This window comes from Bison bison, unplaced genomic scaffold (assembly GCF_000754665.1).
Source record: "Bison bison bison isolate TAMUID 2011002044 unplaced genomic scaffold, Bison_UMD1.0 scf7180017864481, whole genome shotgun sequence".
In the NCBI taxonomy this organism is placed as follows: Eukaryota; Metazoa; Chordata; class Mammalia; order Artiodactyla; family Bovidae; genus Bison; species Bison bison.
The window spans coordinates 2,069,882-2,076,865 of record NW_011495041.1 but is presented as its reverse complement, the minus strand read 5'-3'; the positions used below and the strand labels follow the sequence as shown (position 1 = coordinate 2,076,865).

Sequence of the window (6,984 nt, the reverse complement as noted above, 5' to 3'; positions counted from 1 at the left end):
ATTCCTCCTTTGCTTCCTTTTTTACTTTTGCCTCCTAGAATTGTGGAGTGTAGCATATGATCAAATCAGCAAGCAAAATCCATTTCAGCATGAATTTCAGTGCATGGCCCAGCCATGACAGAGGAAGCATGATGAACTTTTGTGTCTTAGTCAAAGAGTGGGTGTATTTGAGCTCAATAGCCTCTGAATCTCCTTGAAGGCCATCGAATGACATCTGGCATAAGTCCCAACAGGCAACCCCAACCTCTTGCGACTTTACCAGTGAGCATCCTCTAAGTTTGCAGTTGCCTTGGACCATTTCTGTAAATCTGATGGAGACACAGGACGAAACACAGTCACGCAAGATGGGGACCATGAGCCCCAAATCAGGGCCCCAGATTGCTATCCTTCCACCTCACTCCACAGACTAAAGGGAACCATGAGTAGAATCAGCGTTGAGTACATATTGATCGCATAGATATTTGTGGGCATCAGAAACTATTGTCTGAATTGCTTTTGTTGAAGGATTATAAGAACCCTGCTGCAAACTTCCCAACAATCTAACATTTAAGCATCAAGTCTTATAAAACTAACATGGGAAGAGCTTTGCTCAAATTACTGGGTCCGTATTATATGAGCAGGAGGTTGCCAAGGAAAATAAGTCAGAGTAATCCCTTTGCTAGGAGATGAGAAACAAAAAATTCTGGTAGACCTTTAATATTTTAATTACCTGCTTTCAGAACAATAAAAAGGGATTCAGGTCTTCCAGTTAACAGTTGTACATTATTACAGCCCCATAAAGTATCTTAAACTATTTCCTTAAAATGTAAGCCTTAAGCTTTTTCCTTTCATCTGCATTCAATGATTAGATTTCAGAAAAGTTAAGGGTTAAATTTTTCCTTTAGTGGTTTTAGTTACAAATATTGGAACAAAAGGCAATTTGAAATTTGTTGCTTTCTTGGAAGATTTTTAAGAGTTTTTACATGTCTACAACTAAAGGTAATGTGAGATCCTGGAACAGAAAAAGGACATTGGGTATCTAAAAAATATCTGAATAAAATATGGATATTAGTTAATAATAATAATGCATCAGTATTTGGTTCATCAATGGTGACAAATGTATACTATAGCAATGTAAGATGCTAATAAAAGGGGAGACTGGTTGTTGGGTACATGGGAACTCTCTGTGCTAGCATCACAATTTCCCTGTATGTCTAAAACAATTCTAAAATGAGACTTTTATGTGAAAAGAATGCCTTCTGATCTCATTGATGACTCACAGAAGATTATTTTTGTGACAAGAGCAGGGCTCCAGTGGATAAACTGGGCTACACAATTTGGATCAAATAGAACATCCATGAAGTGGTGACTAGGCATCACTCCAAGGACCCCTATAGAGCTCCTGGCCTTGGAGAAGATCCTGGCTTCCTTACTGACCTGGGAGACCAGGCATTTCAGAGATGCAAATGAGAAGTGGTCCTTTAATGGGAAATAGGTCACAACTGGAAATAAGAGGCATCGGGGAAAACTGTTAGAACAAGTCCTGACGTGTGTGCGTAGGGGTGTGTGTGTGTGTGTGTGTGTGTGTGACGCTACCTCATACTGCTTATGTTGCCCCTTGTCAGAAGTGTTTTCTATTTCTCATCTGCTAAGAAATCATCAGGATTCCCAGGTGGTCCAGTGGTAAAGTATCTGCCTGCCAATGTAGGAGATGCAGGAGATACGGGTTCTGTCCCTGGGTTGGAAAGATCCCCTGGAGAAGGAAATGGCTGCCCACTCCAGGATTCTTGTCTGGGAAATCCCATGGACAGAAGAGCCTGACGGGCTACAGTACACGAGGTGGCAAAGAGTTGGACACAACTGAGTTCAGGTGCGTGCACACACACACACACACACGAAACCACCCTCATCTCTTAAACTGTCTTCACATCTTTCACGAAACTTTGGTAGACTAGATTCACGGATGACAGTTCTTGCCTGCCTCCAACCTCTTATAGGTCTACTTCAGTTAACCATAAAGGAAAAACCAAGCTTGTATAAGCAAATCTATAGTCACATAGAAAGTCAGTGCTTGTTTATGTCAGATTTTTAAGCCACTCTAATCAGGCTGTCCTTAGGGTGACCCCACTGGAACGATTGTCATCAGGTTCCCAATGACTCCCATTCCCCAATGTGTCAAAAGCCAATGGTTAATTTCCTTGTCTCGTTTTGCCTGACCACTCACTATCATTTGATATGGTTGCCCACTCCCTCCTTCCTGAGCAAAGACCCTTCTGTTCTTCCTTTCCATTGCATGCCCCTGTTTTCTAGCCACCTCAGTGGTCACTCCTTCTCAGTATCTGGCTAGCATCTTCTCTCCTTCCATGATGTTGTTGCATACCTCTTGCTCAGCAACTGGCTCTCTTCCCCATGTATATCCACTCCCTTGGATATTGCATGCTGACCCCTGCATTTCAGTATTATCTATATGCTGATCATTATCCAGCTCCCAAATCCTCCCTTGAACTTCACGCTCATGTATCCAGCATCTTACTTGATAGCTCTACCTGAATATACAACAGACACCTCAAATTTAATTCGTCAAATGTACACTACTTGACTCCTAAGAAAGTTCAGACTGCTAGATGAGGAAGAGATGTTATTGCATTAACGTTTTACTACACAAAACTTTGGGCTTCCTGGGTGGTGCAGTGGTAAAGAATCTGCCTGCCAGTGCAGGGGACGCAGGAGATGCAGGTTTGATCCCTGGGTTGGGAAGATCCCCTGGAGAAGGAAATGGCAACCCACCCCAGTATCTTTCTTGGAGAATCCCATGGACAGAGGAGCCTGGTGGGCTATAGTCCATGCGGTCACAAGGAGTTGGACACGACTGAGTGACTGACATGCACACACACAAACCTTTACTGCCCCTCAGCCCTGTATTCCCAGGGTTAAACTAGCTAAATATAGAAAATGGTCATTGATAAGAGGCAATGTACTTTCAAATAAGAAATGTGGGAGTTACATGTGTGTTGAAAAATGACTAAAATTAGGAACTACACGTTTCTTTAGTATTAATAATAATATTTAATGAGTGCTTCTTTTGGTGCCAGGTACTGTTTGAAGTATTATTGCATGTCTTATATCATTTAATCCTTGCAATAATCTTAAAAGTAGATATTATGACCCTAATTTCACTATCAGAAACACAGACATAGCATGGTCACAGTCACAGAGCCGTAAGGAAACAGCTAAGATTTGAACCCAGACAGCCACATATACTCTAGGGAGTCATGATGGAAACGACAGTCGTATTTCCCATCCTAGGGTTGCGTTCCTACTCACATGACATCCTGTACCTTGGATTCCATTACTAGATTCTGTGGCCTTTAACCCCAAGTGTGTATAAAACCTCAAGCTAAACGAATGGGAAACAAAAGGAAAGAAGAGAGTTCCATTTTGCACAAGCATCAGAACACTTTTTTTTAAGAAGACACTTGTAAATTAGATCTTTAAGGACAACATTGGTTGAATGCTACTTCTTTTGACATGGTCAGGGAACATGGGACAAAGACTTCTGGAGAGTGAGCCAATAGGCAGTCTTAACTAAAATATACAGCTTTCTAATTGACACAGGTTCTTGTGAGAGTTAATTAATCAATGGTTGCAAACCCCTCAAGCCTTTCCTGTAAATGGCTTGGTATGCTTGTATGTGTGGTAAGTTGCTTCTGTCGTGTCTGACTCTCTGTGATGCCATGGGCCATGGCCCGCCAGGGTCCTCTGTCCATGGGATTCTCCAGGCAAAAATACTGGAGTGGGTGGCCGTGTCCTTCTCCAGGAGATCTTCCCTGACCCAGGGATCGAACCCATGTCTCTTACATCTCCTGCATTGACAGGTGGGTTCTTTACCAATAGTGACGCCTGGGAAGCCCAAACGACTTGGTACACACTTCGCTAATCTGATCACTGGTGCTCCAGCTCAGCGCATCTGGCCCCTGATCACACAGCCATGGGAAACTGGGTGATTGTCTCTTCTGACCACGGACACAGAGACATGATCCACTGCGCCTGATTTGTTTTTTCCATCCACACCACGTGGCTTGTGGGATCTTAGTTCCCCAACCAGGGGTTGAAGCCAGGCCCCTGGCAGTGAGAATGCCACTGAACCACCAGGAAATTCGGCGGACCCTGAATTTTAAAGGTAGATAGTATACTAGGTTTAAGTAATTAAAATACCGAGGTGAAAAAGAAAATTGAGAGATCCAAACCAGCTATTGAGAAGTATTCATGTCCATAGATGCTTTGTCGGACCTGTTCTTTTCAGAAAATGCCCAATTTCTGTCAAAAATATGATGTGAAGTCTTTTATCCCTTTCAAACATTTTAAAATAATGCATTACATTGAATTATTTGGTATAAAAATAAAAGTAAAAAAACTTCCCAAAGATCACTCTTTTCATCAAAAAAATTTTCAAGCAAAAGAAGTCTGATATTTCTGGCAGTTTTTAAGGACAAGTTTTTATGAATATTATGCCCAGTTCTTTTGAAACATTTCCTTTCCTCAATATGCACCAAGACACATATTGCTAAGAAACTTCCCCAAAACATATTTATGAAACAATGGAATATATGTAGAACTGTGTAAGGATTACTGGTTTTGACTAAGACATCCCTATAAGCCTGTTGCTTTTGCTATAGTATTTATCGTGTTTGTTTCACTTTTGAATACAGGGACCAATTTTTTTAAAAAGTTAACCAGTCTAAATGTTGATGCTCATTTAAATTTGATTTCTTCTTGTCTTCCTATGTTTTCTAATGAAGAGTGTGTAAATAAACAGTAAATATAACACCATTATATAAATATAACATTATTAGATAAAAACAAAGAAACGATAAAAACCAATGTTTTGAGAGTTCCCAGTTTTGCTTGTGATCCCAATAAGGAAAAGAGATATAACACATACTTCTTTCACTGAGTTCTTATTTAGTGTTAATGACCAACAGGAAATATAGCTGGATTTTTTTGTTGTTCTTTTTTTTTTTTTTTTTTAATTTTCGCCAGATCTTAAAAATAGAAACAAGAAGCCCAGATTCCACGGAGATATCTGTTACATAATATTAACCTAAGTGAGTCTATCTATTTAGGGAATAATGAGAAGACCATTTCATTCTTTGCTTGATGTTCTGAAAACATTTCCTTTGAAAGGAAAGAGAATCTCAGTACAAAGCGATTCACATGCCCGGAAGCTTAAAGGAGAGTTTCACGGTGAAAGTGACTCATAAGTGTGCGTTATACTCATGAAACACAAACACTGCAGAAGAAGGTGGTGCTGATGGTGGCTCTTCAAACATTACAGAACTTTCCTGCCATGCAGCAGAAATCTGAAGCTGTAAAAAACTGTTAAGCTAGATAGGCTTTTCAAAAAAGAACAGAGAAATGACTTACATCTCAGAGCTCCACTAAGAGGTTGTCTCCTGCACTCCCGGGCTGATCCTTCACTCAGGCTTGACAGCTGGTGTGATCTGCCCGCAGGAAGGACGGAATGCCTGTTCTTGCACTTGCTGTTCTTTTCCGTTTTCAGAAGGCCAGTGGCCCTGGTCATTTCCATGGCAACCAGAAGCACGCTGCCAGCCCTCCAGTTTCATGAACCACACAGCAGAAGAGAGCCTGTCTTGGTCACTGCTGGCCACTCTTTGGGAGTTCCAAAGTGGAAAGCTTCCAGAAGAGTCAAAGGAGACTGCTGCTCTACGCTGACCTGAAGGGCTGACGGTGATGCGAGGAATTCCACTTTAGCAGGAAATTGAATGGATTAAACATGGAGCGTGGAAGACTCCTCGATGCTTTTACTATCATGATCATGCTTTGTTCCACTCTTTTTGGCCCAGTGAATTGTTACTTATGGCAAACACCCGAACTAGTATAAAAATTGTCCCAGTGTAGTTGTTCCAAAGAGAAAATGAACTCATTTTAGCTCCAAAGACATAGTCCTGCCGAGAGATTATTACACTGTGTGAAGTAAGTCAGACAGAGAAAGACAAAGATCATATGATATCACTTATCTGTGGAATCTAAAATATGATGCAATTTTAGTATATGTGCTGCCAAAGCTAGCGCTAAAATATGATACAAATGAACTTATTTACAAAACAGAAACAGACTCACACACATAGAAAACAAACTTATGGTTACCAGGGACTTCCCTGGCGGTCCAGTGGTTAGGACTCTGAGCGTCCCATGAACGGGGCTGTGGGTTCGATCCCTGGTGGGGGAGCTAAGATTCCACACTCCGTGCTGCATGCCCCCTCCCCAAAATAGCATTGTACAAACTTATGGTTACTACAAGGGGAAGGGGAGGGGGAGGAATACATTAGAAGTTTGTAACTAGCAGGTATAAACTATTGTATGTAAAACAGATGAACAACAAGGTCCTGCTCTGTAACACAGGGAGCTATACTCTATATCTTACAATAACCTATAATGGAAAAGAATATGAGAAAGAATATATACACACATATCTGTGTATATCACTTTGCTACACACCAGAAACTAACACAACATTGTAAATCAACCAAACTTCAGCAGGAAAAAAACAGAACAAAGATATAGTCCTGCTCTCTCTTCAGTTCGGTCGCTCAGTCATGTCCGACTCTTTGCGACCCCATGGACTGTAGCACGCCAGCCTCCCTGTCCATCACCAACTCCTGGAGCTTACTCAAACTCATGTCCATTGAGTCAGTGATGCCATCCAGCCATCTTACCCTTTGTCGTCCCCTTCTTCTCCCACCTTCAATCTTTCCCAGCATCAGGGTCTTTGCTAATGAGTCAGCTCTTTGCATCAGAGGGCCAAAGTATTGGAGCTTCAGCTTCAGCATCAGTCCTTCCAGTGAACATTCAGGACTGATTTCCTTTAGGATGGACTGGTTGGATCTCCTTGCGGTCCGAGGGACTCTCAAGAGTCTTCTCCAACTCCACAGTTCAAAAGCATCCAGCTTTTTGATTCGGCGCTCAGCTTTCACATCTATACAT

General features: G+C 41.6%; 1 protein-coding gene across 1 annotated transcript in view; it reads right to left on the bottom strand.

Annotated features, from left to right (window-relative positions):
• The window catches only part of LOC105004627 (chromosome unknown open reading frame, human C21orf62), a 19,551-nt gene extending 13,816 nt beyond the window's left edge, over positions 1 to 5,735 (bottom strand). The window contains exon 1 of the mRNA XM_010862293.1: positions 5,404 to 5,735. The gene's annotated coding sequence lies outside the window, so the exon portion shown is untranslated. The remainder of the gene's footprint in view (positions 1 to 5,403) is intronic.
• Between the last annotated feature and the right edge of the window lie 1,249 nt (positions 5,736 to 6,984).